The sequence below is a fragment of the Haliotis rubra genome, unplaced genomic scaffold (assembly GCF_003918875.1).
Source record: "Haliotis rubra isolate DU_JTF1 unplaced genomic scaffold, ASM391887v1 Scf106, whole genome shotgun sequence".
Taxonomy (NCBI): Eukaryota; Metazoa; Mollusca; class Gastropoda; order Lepetellida; family Haliotidae; genus Haliotis; species Haliotis rubra.
In genome coordinates, this window is record NW_025764959.1 from 1,710,161 (window position 1) to 1,726,604 (window position 16,444).

The 16,444-nt window shown below is 37.9% G+C and overlaps 1 protein-coding gene across 1 annotated transcript in view; it reads left to right on the forward strand.

Annotated features, from left to right (window-relative positions):
* The window catches only part of LOC124277904 (protein O-mannosyl-transferase TMTC4-like), a 45,562-nt gene that overhangs the window by 12,339 nt on the left and 16,779 nt on the right, over positions 1–16,444 (forward strand). The window lies entirely within an intron of this gene.

Consider the following 16,444-nt stretch of genomic DNA (forward strand, 5'->3'; position numbering starts at 1 on the left):
CATTACTTGATCAGTATGGCTTAGGAATGTAAATTACACGGTACAAGCCAAGACATTTTACATGTATCCGGGAACTGGAACCTGGGCGTCCTTGAAACGTTCCGCTTGTCATGTTCTGTCAGCATTAAAAACCATCCTTGTTACGCTCACAAATCCAGAAATCCAGCTGAGAACTTTGTTCTTGACTACCATATGATACAATACAGACTCTAGGCAGTTGTTAAGCAATACATTATTTTCGTTTCCTTCGTATTATATGTATGTTTACAACAGTGTGTGATATGAATCACATGTATCTGACGTTACATGGATAACAGCGAATACAGGCGCTATCACTATCTCTGTGTCCCAAATAAAAGGCTGGAATGTGGTAAAAACGAAACCAAAGTCATTTCTCAAAGCTTTAGGTTCTCATACGTATGATTATCACCCTACTAAATGTCTTGTGGAAAGATCTCATCAGTTTTGTTGACGTGTAATTGTTACACAAATAAATGTATACAAATAATCTTTTGATTCTTACTACTTTCACTTTGGGCTGGGATTTGGTCACTAGATACCGTACTGTTAAAAATGAATTTCTTTTTTCAACAAATGGTAATAAATATGAATAGTAATAAATAATAGTTCTTTTTCAACAAATGGTAATAAATATGAAAAGTAATAAATAATAGTTCTTTTTCAACAAATGGTAATAAATATGAATAATAATAAATAATAATTTTTTTTCAACAAATGCTAATAAATATGAATAGTAATAAATAATAATTCTGCAGTTTTGCTGTTTTTCATTGAAGTGGGTTTACATTTCTACTGTCGTTTTCAAATAATCTTATTCAATTAGATTATAACTAGATGTAAATATACCTTTTGTTACAGCACGTATCAGCTGGATTCCTAGTCCTCGTACTGATATTTGTTCTACGATCAATGGAGGTGAGGTTTTAAGCATATAGTTGGTAAATAATGAGACACACTTTCGTTCTCTAAATATCAGTTACAAATGAATGAACGATTGTTAAGTTCTTGTTTAGAGTGAAGTGAAAGCATGTTGATTGAATATTATCCTTTCAGAGGAGCATGGACTTCAAAGACGAAGTCGCTTTATACACACCTGGGGCCAAAGTCTGTCCCCTGAATGCTAAGGTAGGTGTTATACCAACTGCGAGATGATATTTCATGACATTACAACAAACTCCGGGAAGTTCTTGAAAGGCATTTACAAGTTGGACGGACATGAATACGTTACATGTTTTATGGAGAACAACTTCTTTTCATTCTTTATACGTTTCAGAAATAATTTATCCTGAAGGAGCAAGAATTACCTCTGAAACGTCATATAAAAAATTATAAGACGTTGTCAATAAAATGTGGAATGTATTCAAACGTCAGGAAGAGAACAGATTCTTCCAAACTGACTTCATTCACCATTTTCTTCTAATTCGGTCACGCCATTTTGGTTGTGTGAAGCAGCAGCAAGTGTGCCTGTTCATGGATAAAATAATAGTATTCTATAAAATCTGTGAAATTTAGCATTTCAGATTTCATTGTTGCAACGTTGTGACAAAATGCTCAGATCCTTGAGCATGTACTAGTTGCCTGCATATGTGCGCTATATAAAGATCCTATAATAATAAATTTTAAAAAAAGTCATGACTTAAAATCTCATGTCTTCAGCTGAAAGAGATGTCAAGTTCCTAACGAATGAGTGAGTGAGTGGTCCCCTGATGACTCCTAATCGGGGCAACGGGGGATTCGAAAGCGACGCAACTGTACCTTCCACCTAACCTATTTAGTATTTACAGATACACTACAACATTGGGAACGTGCAAGCCAAGAACAACAACACTGACATTGCTGTTGATGAATACAGACTTACGTTGAAGTAGGTATATGGAACTGTGTGTATTTGTTTGTAACAACGATATCCTTTCTACTCACTTAAAACACTCACTATATGTTGTGGATATATATGTGGTTACAACGAAGAAGTAGGTATATGGAACTGTGTGTGTTTGTTTTAACAACGATATCCTTTCTACTCACTTAAAACACTCACTATATGTTGTGGATATATATGTGGTTACAACGAAGAAGTAGGTATATGGAACTGTGTGTGTTTGTTTTAACAACGATATCCTTTCTACTCCCTTAAAACACGCACTATATGTTGTGGATATATATGTGGTTACAACGAAGAAGTAGGTATATGGAACTGCGTGTGTTTCTTTTCACAACGATATCCTTTCTACTCACTTAAAACACGCACTATATGTTATGGATATATATGTGGTTACAACGAAGAAGTAGGTATATGGAACTGTGTGTATTTGTTGTAACAACGATATCCTTTCTACTCACTTAAAACACTCACTATATGTTATGGATATATATGTGGTTACAACGAAGAAGTAGGTATATGGAACTGTGTGTGTTTGTTTTAACAACGATATCCTTTCTACTCACTTAAAACACTCACTATATGTTATGGATATATATGTGGTTACAACGAAGAAGTAGGTATATGGAACCGTGTATGTTTGTTTTAACAACGATATCCTTTCTACTCACTTAAAACACTCACTATATGTTATGGATATATATGTGGTTACAACGAAGATTGATTTCTCCACTAACTTGGGGGATGCACTTGTGAATTGCACAAGGATCATGCATCCAAATTACTGAAAAGCATGTGCAAATATGTTAACAGCTGCAATTTGGTTTAAAGTTTTGTTAATAATTCGCCAGTTTTCACTGATCGTTATCATTAATAAAGAGTCAGTTGGGGTGAGTTGGGTTGTACGCCGCTTTTAGTAATATCCCTTCCCGGGGACACCAGAATTGGTGGTTACAGTGTGCGAACCTGATGACTGTACGTCATCTATATGGTACTGAATCGTTGCTTGTGTTAGTTTACCTAATTCTGACTGGATTACTGTTTGTTCGTCAGTTGTTTATCGCCATACTATACAATAGTTCACGCATATGACAGCAGCTCGAAAATACTCGTGTCACCAGACAATCCAGTGGTCGATATTGTGAACGCTCAACTCGTCGGGTGCAATGACAATCAATCTACAGACCCGGACCAGCCGAGCTATTTGGTCGTGTCTTACGTGGACACTTTACTACAGCGAAACCCGACAGGGTGATACGATTTATTTACGCCGGAATATCTAGGGAATATTCCAAAGTTCGACTAAGACACCATTAATATTTGCTTGGTGTGTTGGGGAACTCCTTTGAAAGGTTTTATTACGTCATGTTTCTTCAGACTGCATCCGCAGTACAACGCGGCATTGATCAACCTGGCAGTTATCCTGCGGAAGAGAGGCAGTGCTCTGGAGGCGAAGGAGCTTCTGGACAGAGCCATTGGTTACAGGTACCATCCTTGGTGGACTTTCTTTAATCAAATAGACGCTTTATGTTGCCATCTGTACAGAGTAAGCCAACATCTACTGATACAACAGCCTTGAAGACTGACTGACTGAGTTTGGTTTTACGCCGTTTTTAGCAATATTCCAGCAACATCACGGCGGGGCACACCAGAAATGGGCTGTACTTTACTAAGTAAGTGCAATCCCAAATATAACATATGTTACACTTGACCACTTTCTATATGTCATTGTGTAATCAAAACTATACTATCCCCAAAAAGAAACGCATAGGCGATTTTAAAAATCTAATAATTACCTATTGAGTTCAAACAATCGTCAAAATATGTAACAAAAGTGTTGATGACATGATTTTACACACTTGCACAAGTACAAAATCGATTTTACCTTAAAATGTTGATTTTGATGAGACTTCTTACAATGATTAAAAAGGCATCGCCACAACGCAACAGAGATAACCTTCGAGTTGAAATTGGGCAGCAAAGAGCATGCACTGTCTGGCAATAAAAATCCAGATTACTTTCGGAAATCGGCATTCGTTCTGAAGGAGTTTCAAGGTCAAATCACAACGCCACGTCTGGACTCTGCGACACGGAACATCGCAATTGAAGAATGCAAGCTGGAGATTACCAATCTTCTGTTGCCAGGCGTCTGAATGTTAGTCTGAACACGATATCACGGCTTGCAGCTCGTTACAACCAAACAGGTATAACAAATGACCCCGCGTGCAGGCAGACCTCGAGTCACCACTGCAGCCCAAGATCGGTACATCCGGGTACTACATTTGCGTGATCGCACTGCCACAGGTGAGAGCACAGCAGCCAGGGTGCCTGGACTTCGGAAGATATCCGGTCAAACTGTACGAAACAGGTTAACAGAGATTAGTCGGTAACCCAGGAGATCCGACGTCAGGACCGTGCGACGTCTTCACCATCGCGCTCAGCGTCTCCGTTATCTACAAGTGTCCACTTGGTTGTATAGACAGTACCTTCTTCTAAACTGGTGTACAAAATCATGCACTAAAGCCTATTTGTGGACGAGTTATACATGTTTGAAAATACAAATTTTCGCAACAGACTTCAGGCCTATACGTTTCTTTTGGGGATAGTATATTTTCATTATCATATACAAATTCGGGGTTATCGGGGTTATCGATGAGTCCGACCAGGGATACTCTACAACATAGTCTCCCTGGTCCCACGTTTGTGAGAGGAATGTTTAAGGTGTGCATAATTGCTCGTATTAAGGTAACATTCAAACTAGAGGATCACTCAACTACTGTCTACATTTTAATTCCAAGTCCAGAGTCTGCAGAGGCATGGATGAACCTGGGCATTGTGCAGGTCCAGCTGAATAACACAGGGTCTTCAGAGGCCAGCTTTCTCCGGGCCCTTCAACTAGACAGCAGGTACACAGACTGTCATTACAACCTGGGCAACCTGGTGAGTAACACAACACCCGTGAGTTTATTTTCTTAATCAGGATGTTGAGAGCTGACAATTCCAAGCAACACCCAAATTAGGAAACTGGGGAATTACAAATAACGATTCCAAAGGTTTAATTAAACCATATATATTTATTTTTATTTCGAGAAACTATTTTAGAATGAATTATTGGTTTATGTCTCGTTCACCTTTTTAAATCAAATGTTCCATCTAGTTTAACACATTTCCTCCAGGTGAAAACTTTACCTGTCGCCAGCTGATCCACACCTATACAATGGACGCATGTTGCTCAGATGCAAAGTTACTGCTGCGCAGTAGTATACAGGGCATATAACTATTGACTACCAATGGGAATTTTCCATGTCCAACATTTTCAGCTAAAGAAGAATATTTGCTTACTGAAGCCAAAATCAATATAGAATGTGAAGGTTTGAATTTTACAATCTTTGTCGGGTCTGTCATGTCGCTTAGAAGTATCTTACATTATATATGTATATATCTGCAGTACAAGTTACTAGGTCGTCATGAAGAGGCTCTCGCTGCATCGCAGAATGCCACACAGATCAGTCCGAGCCATGCAGGAGCCTGGAAAAACTCCTTCCTCATCCTGGATCAGCTGGGTAAGGTTGGTTGGTTGACTGCTGTTTAACGCCGCACTCAGCAATATTCCAGCTATATGGCGGCCGGCTGTACATAATCACGTCTAGACCAGACAATCCAGTGAACAACATCATGAGCATAGATTACACAAATGGGATACAATGACATGTGTCAATGAAGTCAGCTACGCAGGAGCCTGGAAAAACTCCATCCTGGATTAGTTGGGTAAAATGTGAGACTGGGCGGTGTAGTTATTTACCTCTAGCTTTGAGAGTGTGTTTTACCTCTGAGAATTGTGTGGAAGACGAATGTCACGTATTATTGCATTGTGCTGTGTACATTGATCTTAGAGAAGTTCTTTTTAGCTAAATGTAGCAGTACATGTGATAGTTTTAATGACTGGAGCGCCTGTGATAAAGTCTTTTATATATTGTCTAACCAAAATATTGTATTTTTATCGGCCAAAACCTGCAAATTTATTTTAGATAGAAGAAGGGGTATTTTATACAACGATATGTAAATCATGTTATATATTCTATTGTATATAATGTTCTTAAATTCTTTGTGTCTCTCGTAACTAAATGGGTGGCTTGGCAATGTATTTATGTATTATTAAGTTAGTTGTATTATTGTATTTTTAAGTTGTATTGTACGAGGTGAGACCGAAATATACTGTCTGTCTGTCTGTCTGTGAGATCCAGTGTGTCGCCCGCATGCCAAATCAGTTTCTGTTAAGTAAATGGGGAGTTCTACGTTACTTTGAAATACATACCAATATAAATGGCCGGCTGATGTGGGAGGTCAGCGGTGCAGATCTTAGATATGTACCATTGTGGTGAAACCAACAAGCCCAGGTATCAGGCTTCTAACTCAGAATATGTGCAATGCCATACTCAGCGAGTGAATGAGTGAGTGAGTGAGTATAGTTTTACGCTGAAGAGCTTCACACGTTGTTGCCAAGTCTCCGAATGACCACTAGGCTAGCCCAAAATCCACTCACGATCCGTTATCCAGAAATATCTGCATATGCATATATGTACAAATTGATTATATAACATGTGCAGTCTATACATTGAAATACTTCATCAATTCCATTGTATTCCACGCACAACTATTATCCGGCTGACAACTGGTTTTGTCTCACACAGGCAAGTACGACCAAGCTATTGAGGCGGGTAGGAAAGCTGTCTATCTTCTTCCCAAGGAGACGAACCTGATGGTTCGTGTTGCCGGTGTTTACGTCAAGATGAAGAGGTACCAGGAAGGGGAACAACTCTTTCTGAAAGCCCTCCAAAGAGACAATTCCAAGTATTACATACATCGTAATTTAGGTGTGTATTTCGTCCAAAAATCATATTAGGAAATTTTCCCCAAACCCCAAAGTAAGGTAAAACAACTTACCAATCAACCAACCAACCAGTCAGTCAGTCAGAGAGATGGCGTGTCATCGTATTTGATGCTTCCCCTTCCTGGGTTCGAATCCCAATAGCTATGTTTCCAAATAGGTGTAAACAAAACTCACTCACTCCCTCTTACACATATTCATAGTGCTAATGTGGTTGTCTTTTTCAGGTGTGTTATACACTGAGTGGGGGCAGCATGACAAAGCTGAGGCAGCCCTCTTGACGGCACAGAAGCTCAACCCAAATGATCCTCTTATCCTTAACAGCCTGCAAACACTCCACAGAGAAATGGGGAAGATCACGTAAACTCTGTAACTGTAGGACTGTATTTCAATATCTGTGCAGATTTAAAGGAACATTGTAAGAAGTGAATGTTGACATATGCAGTCCGTTTGTCAACGTGTATTGCAGATTGCACGTATACGAAAAAGACACAGACTAATCTTAGTAATCTTAACTTTTAGAGCAATATTTCATGAATACTATTTGGCTAATGTCACACAGCCAGTATAAACGTGCGTGACACTTAAAATAGTTAAAACATTAAATAGTTACAACTTAACAGGTTATCCGACATACAGTTTATGCACTTTTAATATGTTTTATTATTTTGGCTAACAAAAGGTATTTCTGCATTAATGATATTAACCGTTTGCAAAGTAAGACTCAAATACCTTCACAAAGTGAGGTTTTGGTTGGTGATATTCACGTGCCATAGCGGCGTCATGTCATAATCTATTGTGGATTAAAAAATTATAATTCATACATATATAACTTAGTTTGTGATTCATCGTTTATATATATGTTTATTTGTTATGTATCAACGGCATTCATTAATGAATTCCATTGAGGAAACACAGCAAACGTTCACAAGCCAACAGCTAAGAGTGCGTCTATAACGTTTTGACCCTCTCAAGGTAAACAGCTCTATAACGTTATGACCCTCAAGGTGAACAGTGCTATACTGTCACGGCCCTCTCGAGGTGACCAGTCCTATAACGTCATGACCCTCTCAGGGTGACCAGTCCTATAACGTCATGACCCTCTCATTGTGAACAGTCCAACAACGTCATAGCCCTCTAAAGCTGATCAGCCATATGGCGTCATGGTCCTCCCAATGTGATGAGCCCTATAACGTCATGGCCCTCTCAAGGTGAACAGTTCTATAGTGTCACGGCCCTCTCAAGGTGACCAGTCCTATAACGTCATGACCTCTCATTGTGAACAGTTCAATAACGTCATGACCCTCTCATTTTGAACAGCCCTATAACGTCATGACGTCTCAATGTGAACAGTTCTGCTCTAATTTTCAGTAAATTTTCTGGATGGGTGTTACAAAATGTTGGATAATTTCGTCAGTTAGGGTACATTTTACATCGGAGTTGTGACACCTGGCAGACCAAAAAAGAAAACCGTATCAACAAGATCAATGTTAGCAAACCGTATCAATGAAAACAATTTGAAACTAGCAAACGTGTGTCTCCACGTGTAGCAAGCCGTAGCCTCTCAAATTGGAAATTCGTCTGTAACTTCACTATTTAATTGAAACTATCCACACCCAGTTACACATATATATCGTGATACTTGCCACCTGGTATCACATTGGTTTGTGAAATGTGTGTTGTTTTGACAATTAAAACCAGACATTATTTCCATTTGATGCCAACATATACCAAACAGCATCGAATTTGTACACAAAAATTTGGTCCGAATTTTTTATCAAGTTATAAGATAATTATTATGCTATCAAAATACAAACAAATTGCCCCAAAGAATCATAACGTTTGACATCACAATAAATCCCCTGAAATGATATTGTCCAGGGCTTAATTCGTAATTTTAGTCATTTGTTTTCAAGTGGTATTTTTTTGGCGTTACCTACGAATACAGTGTCAATTTATGTAAATGCAACACAAGGTTTTGTTTTGTATTACTTTTTACAGCATTAATATGACAATGCAAATGAGGACAATGACAATGGCAATACTTTATTACCCATGAGGGAATTCTTGTGTAAAGTACAGAGCTCAAACATTGATAAAATGAATAAATTATTTTCATACAATAAATGACACACATATATAGTATGACCAGAAATTATTGAGAATTTTAGGAATATGTTTAATTGGATTTCTACTATAAACAACCTTGACCAGCTATCAAGTGCTTGGTTTCATTCAAGAGAGACAACTCCGTTAATCCTTTTTCATTAGTTTGTGAAGAGTTATCCCCCTTTGTTTACTTGCTAGCAGATGACATTTTCAGTGATCCTCAGTATGGATGATTTAGAGAAGAGGAAGTTGATTTTAGAGTATTATAACATTGATTTGAAGTAGAACAGGCATCCCTTTGTCCACTGTTTATCGTGTTTTGAAAAATATTGCAAATGGATATGGCATTGAGCACCAGGCAGGCGCAGGTAGGCCCAGAAAATTGACTGTCCGTGACAGGAGGCGACTTGGTATTCTTGTTTCTAAAAAACAAACGAAGGAGTTTAGAAAACTGAAGGCTGGATATGATTGATAGAGGAACTGTGGCTGTCTGTAAGAAGACAATTAGAATTGAGCTGCATGCAATGGGTTGGCAGAAAAGTCAAGGAATTCCATCACCGATCATGAAACCTGAACAAAAGGAGCGAAGGTTGAACTGGTGCTTACAGCTAAAATTTTAACTGGGACAATGTGATTTTCTCAGATGAAAGTTCTGTGTGGCTGTTTCCTAATACACTGAAATTCTGGACCAAACAAAGTGAAAAACCGTTGTATCAGCGCCCAAAGTACAGTCCGAAATGTAACGTGTGGGGTGGCACACACCCCTGTGTGTATTTGAAGGGAATATGAACAGTGAGCGGTACACAGATATTCCCGAGGGACATTTACATCCATCTGCTCATGTGTTCTATGGAAATGTTTGGATTTTCCAGCAGGCCAACGACCCAAAACATCGTTCAAAGCATTCACAGCCCTCGTTTCGGACCTTAAATGTGACATTATTAGATTGGCCAAGCTATAGCCCTGACCTAAATCCAATAGAAAATGTTTGGGGACTTATGAAGGAAAGTGTCAACAAGAAAAATCTGACAAATGTTGCTGAAATGAAAGAAGAGGTGGTCCGATATTGGGAGAGCATGGACCACGACTTTCTAGTTCCTTTGATCAGTAGTATGCCCCGCCGCATTGAAGCCTGCATTGCTGCCCATGGTGACTTGACAAACTATTAACTGTTCACCTGTCTTTGAATCTGGAGTTATGTTCTGCTAATATTCACATTTAGTACGTGAGTAATGAGTGAAAAAAATATAAAAAATTACAATCTTTAATTTTTTTTATAATTTCTGGTTGTACTGTAACACGCTAACAAGGTAAGACAAACACTAGGAATCATTTAAAAGATTAATACTGACAGGAACTGGCTAATAAAACTATTCTGGTGAGACGGTTTCTCTTTTTAAGGGACGAGGTTCCATACCAGCATTGTACAGAAAAAGCCAGAACGCTCTGTATAAAGCACTGATAGAAAAGACACATAATTGATTGATTAACATTGAAAGATGTCAATTTGCGCAAGAAGTGTAACCTTTGTTGACACTTATTGAATATAGCATCTGTGTTTACATTAAAATTCAGTTTGTTATCAATATATGTACCAAGTTACTTGTATTCATTTACGGTTTCAACAGGTTCATTGTTAATTATAACTGGCAACTTGGTGTTCTTCTTAGTTCTGAAGTCATTAATATGTTCCTTAGTTTTCTTCACATTCACTTGAAGATAATTATGTTCACACCATGATACAAAGTCACTTTTGTCATCTCTATAATGCTGTTCATCTTCATTCACGATGAGCCCTACCAGGGCTGCATCATCCGCATACTTGACCGTTAGACAATTAGATTAGCGGCTGATGCAGTCATTGGTGTACAAGATAAATAATACAGGTGATAGAACACAGCCCTGTGGCGCACCGGTATTTGTCTTTATAGTAGATGATGTAGATGAATTCACCCTGACAAACTGCATCCTGTCAGTAAGAAACTGTTCAACCCACAGCAATATGTTACTGTTGACATTCATGGACATGAGCTTCCGCAATGAAATATGTGGTTGAAAAATATTGAATGCTGAAGAGAAATCTACAAATAGGAATGATTTAGCAACATCCAAATGTTTATATACAGTATTTAACAAAGACAATTTTGCATCTTCCACACCTCGTCTGTGTGAATATGTAAAGTACTCAAATGCAATGGCGTTACATAATATTTCTTACAGGTAATAATCTGAAAAAAATGTTAGAAAATCAAAGTCTGATCTAGTAAAAAAAAAAATCACGTTGCCTACAAATACCATTAAATATGTTACTGTTTCCACAAATGAACACAATAATGAATGATATCCTAAGTTCAAGTGCAAAGGGCCACAATATATACGTGTGCTACATCTGAACATTTTCTGTGCTGTTTTTACGAATATATCACACAAAATAACCTGTATTCGTAAGTAAATTTTAACTCCCAATGTTACCTACAAGTACCAACAACTGATCACATTCAAATAGATTGGTGGAATGACAACACGTGACATGTGTTCCATTTGGAAGTCATCATAGATGAGACCAGACAACATATTGGTGATTAGGTGAATTTTACATTGTCTGCAAGAATATTATATAAATAAACCCATGTCATAATAACATAGGATGCATATGACACCTGTTACAACTAACCAACTTTAATTTTAGTGAGGTTTTAAGTCTTATTATTGTAAAAAAGGCCTCAGGCTGCAAGTGGAATTGACATGGGGGCTCAAATTGGTAAGACATGATGTCCCGCTGGCATTTCCCCGGTTGTGGATCATGGCATTTGTAGGTCACATGTATTCGTTGTTAACAAAATGAAATAGAGAACACAATACGCTGCTATAACATAATTTATACTGAAGACAATTATTGCAAATTATAAAACTGATTAGGTACGCAGTACTGCCTATTAATAGATTAAAATGGTTCCTTGGGATTCCAAATGGCTACATAACTGAACGTTCAATAAAAATGTTCTATTCAGGGATGCACTGCAGTTCGTGGTTAAGACTTTATTATAGTGATATATAATGAATTCTTTTTGATTGAAATGTCAGAAAACAAGTTGCTCTTGGTGATAAAAATTAAAGTTTGCATGATATCACGGGCTAAACGGTAGATTCGTAGGTAATATATGGATTCGTTGGTAACATTCCGAATTTGTAGGTAACATCAGTCAGTGTGTTTGAAGTTGTATGTCTTGTTCAGGGCTGTCACCGATGCACTTGCGAACATGGGAGAATTGAGACTGTAGTAGAAGTAAGTTGCATGGGTTTAGTAATTAGATTTGTCAAAGGTTTGTCTTATTCGTAGGTAACTCGTTTTTGTAGTTAAAACTTTCTGTAAATGTCTATCTAATAACAATTGTCATTGCAAAATATGGGTAATTAAAGCTAAAGTTATAGTTCAGTAATTATAATACGCAGTAAGACGTATAATGTATTGTTTTAGTGACATGTTTATCTGTACATAATTGTATATGGTATATGGTAATAGTTCAAGCGTTTTGAGCATTTGTGATATGCTTTCTTTGAATACAAATGTCAGTTGAAACATTTGGTAAATAAAATGTCAGATGTAATGATTTTAGTTCAATTTCTATACTTTTCATCAACAGTTTAGACACACTAGTGTAAATATAGCCACTTACTACAGTCGACTGTTTTAAACCAAATTTTGCAAAATATTCCATACTGTTTAAAGGTACTGTTTACACATGAACTGGTGTATGGTAAAACAAATTCGTAATGTTGAAAAGATTATTAAATGTGATAAGTTCAATAAATGATAAAAACACACACACACACACACACACACACACACACACACACACACACACACACACACACATAACATATAGTGAGTGTTTCTAGTGAGTCTAAACTTTTGATGAGAAGTATATTTCCATCAGTTAAAATGACATTGCTACTTTCCGACATACACGAGACAAAACAAAGAGAAAGCCTTCTTCATTTACATGTACTATGCAGTTAGAAAACAATTTCCAAACTGTTCGATATGTTAATAAACCATCTACGATTTAGTTTGTCATATATAAACATTATGAAATACAAGGAATTACGTGATATTTGTTACCTACAAGTACATTTTCTTTTATCTTCCTCCCAAAATTTAATTATTGATGCATTTTCAAATTTGTTATATTTACCGAAAGTTCCACCCGTTGTCTCTCAGATGAATGAGATAGATATGTAATAATGATTTGTTTGTGAAAAGAACACTAAGTGGTGCTATCTCACTTACATCAAACAAAGGTACCAAAATGGTTCTATTTTCGTAAAGCTTGAGGTTATAAAATATGAAAGAAACCATGATATGGTTTCTATAGTCATTAACATATTGTGCACGCAGAACAACAGTGAATTTGGATGTCAGGCAACATATAACCCATCTAATCACAGGATATACCAGGTATGATGTTGGTATTTGTAGGTAATTTAGAAAATGAGCCTTCAGTTTCACTGATCCACCAAATTGTCACTTTTAGAGATTATTGATGGTAACTGATTTTCATAAGAGGCAAATATGTTGACTTTACATTGGTAAAAAGAATTACAAGGTGCAAGCAATTCTATTTTGAACACCTTGTACCCAGCTGTGTACACTTTTCGTTGCAATCGACCACATGCATGTATGTATTAGTTTGGGTAAAAGAAGATACTGTTGGTAAGGCGACAGACACAGGTTGAATGTTATAAAATTTGTATACGTAGTTACACATTTTGTACAATGTACACGTTTTTTCAAATCACACATCTATAACCTGCACAACGTGAAATGAATGAGTACATTCCGTTTTTCAGTTTGGCACCAATGACGTCATATTTCAAGGGACATAAATCATAGTTGTTTATTGTGGAGATAGAACTCTCGGTGAATGTGCAAATATGAATCGAGGTAACAAATATATTAGTTATTTGTGATATGTGTACTGCTTTGGCTACGAAATTACCTAACAAACACGTTTGATGCTGAATAAGTGCAACACAAAAATGCAAATTTTCGTATAAACTGTACACACGTACGCCGAAAGGCAGAAGTCACCGCGTCTAACTCCGGTGAGATGTGATCAATGGAAACTGAGAAATATAATACCGGTAGGCGATGTTGTTTTATTGACAATGTGGAAGCGGCGTGATAACGACGTTTTCTGGCAGTTATGACAACGATATGGCAAGAAAATGTCCAATGCCCATAAAGTGAGTGAGTTAAAATTTAACATACAGTGAAAAAACGACGTGTTTGGAGGGCTACGCACCTCTCTAATACAGTGTATTGCTCAGACATCAGCATTACATGAGGCGAGGCGAGCTGTGCGGTCGATACGACACACATGTTGCCGACAATCTATATTTCACTCTACGAACTGGGAAGAAAGTGCTCTACTGAATGGACTAGCACGAATGGACTTGAATTTACATCTACAGTATCCCTTTGACCTGTTTTATGTGAAGAAGATATCATGTAAGTACCAACGTTATCGGGGAGGGCAGCTGTTTGCTCATGTTCTGTGTTAATGGGTTTGTACTCTTTGGGGACAGCCAACATTTCCAAACACAAGTTACACGTACGTGATACAGATACAGCATGCGGTATAAATATCATTCACATGATTGTCAATTAATAATTAGATTCCCATGTCTGATGCGCTATAACAGGGACACGTCACGTGACAAGGTGAGTAAATGTCGGCAATGGTAAAAGACCGCATCCTATATTCGTAACAACTGGCTGTTTGATATTCTGGTGGCTTTAGTGGTGTATATATCGTTTAGGACAACGTGGCAATGCAGAAAGCCAAAACGATTGTCCTGGCTTTATACGACAAAATGACACGAAATCTTTTGGATAAAAAAGGAGGCGTTTGAGGCGTAAGAACTATTGATCTGGAAACGTGTATGCATTGAACATGGAAATTAAGGAGAGAAAATAAAAAGAAATATGTGTAACCTCTGCTTCACGAAATGGTTCATGCCCGACGCCGAGTCGTGGGTTCGATTATCATGCCCACCTGGGCCCCGTTCCTCAAAGCGATCGTAACCCTAAAATGATCGTAACTCCCATACTTTAAAATAGACTTACGACAGTCGTAGCGCTACGATCGCTTTGAGGAACAGGGCCCAGGTTCTGTTTTAACTCTTTCCATACGACGTAAAGTTTTCACAGATGCACATATATCCTAAGGACGTGATATGACGTCCAGGCATCTACAACCCTTGCATACGACCAGATTTTTCCATCCGTGGCCTCTGAATTCGATGGACGAGATATTACGTCCGATCTTTTACAATGTTTCAATACGATGGACGTGATAACCCGTCTACTTATACTAAACATATTTCACAGTTTTCTAGCCGTGTATCCTCGTAATTCGAATGCAGTTCGTGTACATTGTAACAGTGCATTATTTAGGATTTACTTGATTATCTCCCCTGGTCAAAACCACGTGCTATATGACCTTGACATTCGGTGACCACGCAGCGTTAAATGGCTGGTCGTGGAAAATCGTATAGGACTGCAAGCCAGGTTCTATCTGCCATTCGTGATGATGCGAGTAACTGTTACGACGTTTGACGTTTGATTGTTAGCAATGTTCTTTGACTGTTGACTGATCTTATAACTGTTACCACAGGTAACACTCGTTTCATTGTTCTTTGGATGTCATGACCCTATTATCCTAAGTGCTGACATAAATCTACTAACTTGTGGTTGTTCTTCCACCGTAGTGTAGTCACAAATTTTCATAATTATCACACTGCTGTGTAAGTTCAATTACGTTTCTCCTTTTAGAAAAAAAACTGCATTTCAAATGTTTCTGGGCTAAAGACGACTTAATATTTTCTCTTTCAGTCTGGAGTATTTTAATAAAAGTGAATAAAGATGTATTGACAAAAATCGGTTCACATGGAGTTATATGTTATGTTCCCCTTGAATGGTCCATGTCAACCTTGCAACCATGGAGACGTGATATCACGTCCCTCGTATGTAAGTGTCATGTTTCTAAAAATAGTCTCGTATTGAAGGGTTGTGACCCCACAGACGTGATATCTCGTCCTTCATCACACATTTGTGTTTATTGGTTTCACCGCTCGTGGGTTTCACCAAAGTAAAACATTTGAGACCTGCATAATTTCGGGCTTTTTTATTATATATTCGGTAAATCTTTCCTCCAATGTTTTAGCCATCTCATTCCGCAAATACATGCTATATTAGTCAATAGATACACACACTGTACTTGCAGTTTAGAATGCTCAACATCGTATGATGATTGTATGGAATATTCACAAAACACACTTTTCATTTTATCTGCAGCACAAAACACTGGTTATGGATGTCATAAGCAGTTTGATGCCTCGATCCTCTAAGACCAACGGCCATGTATGCAGCAGCCAGGAGACAGACTGGGACGATGTGCTGCCTGTACCCAAACTCAGATTCTCTGTGGCATCTGTCCTCGTCTTCTGTCTGGCGGTGCTGTGCTTCGCGAACAGCCACGATG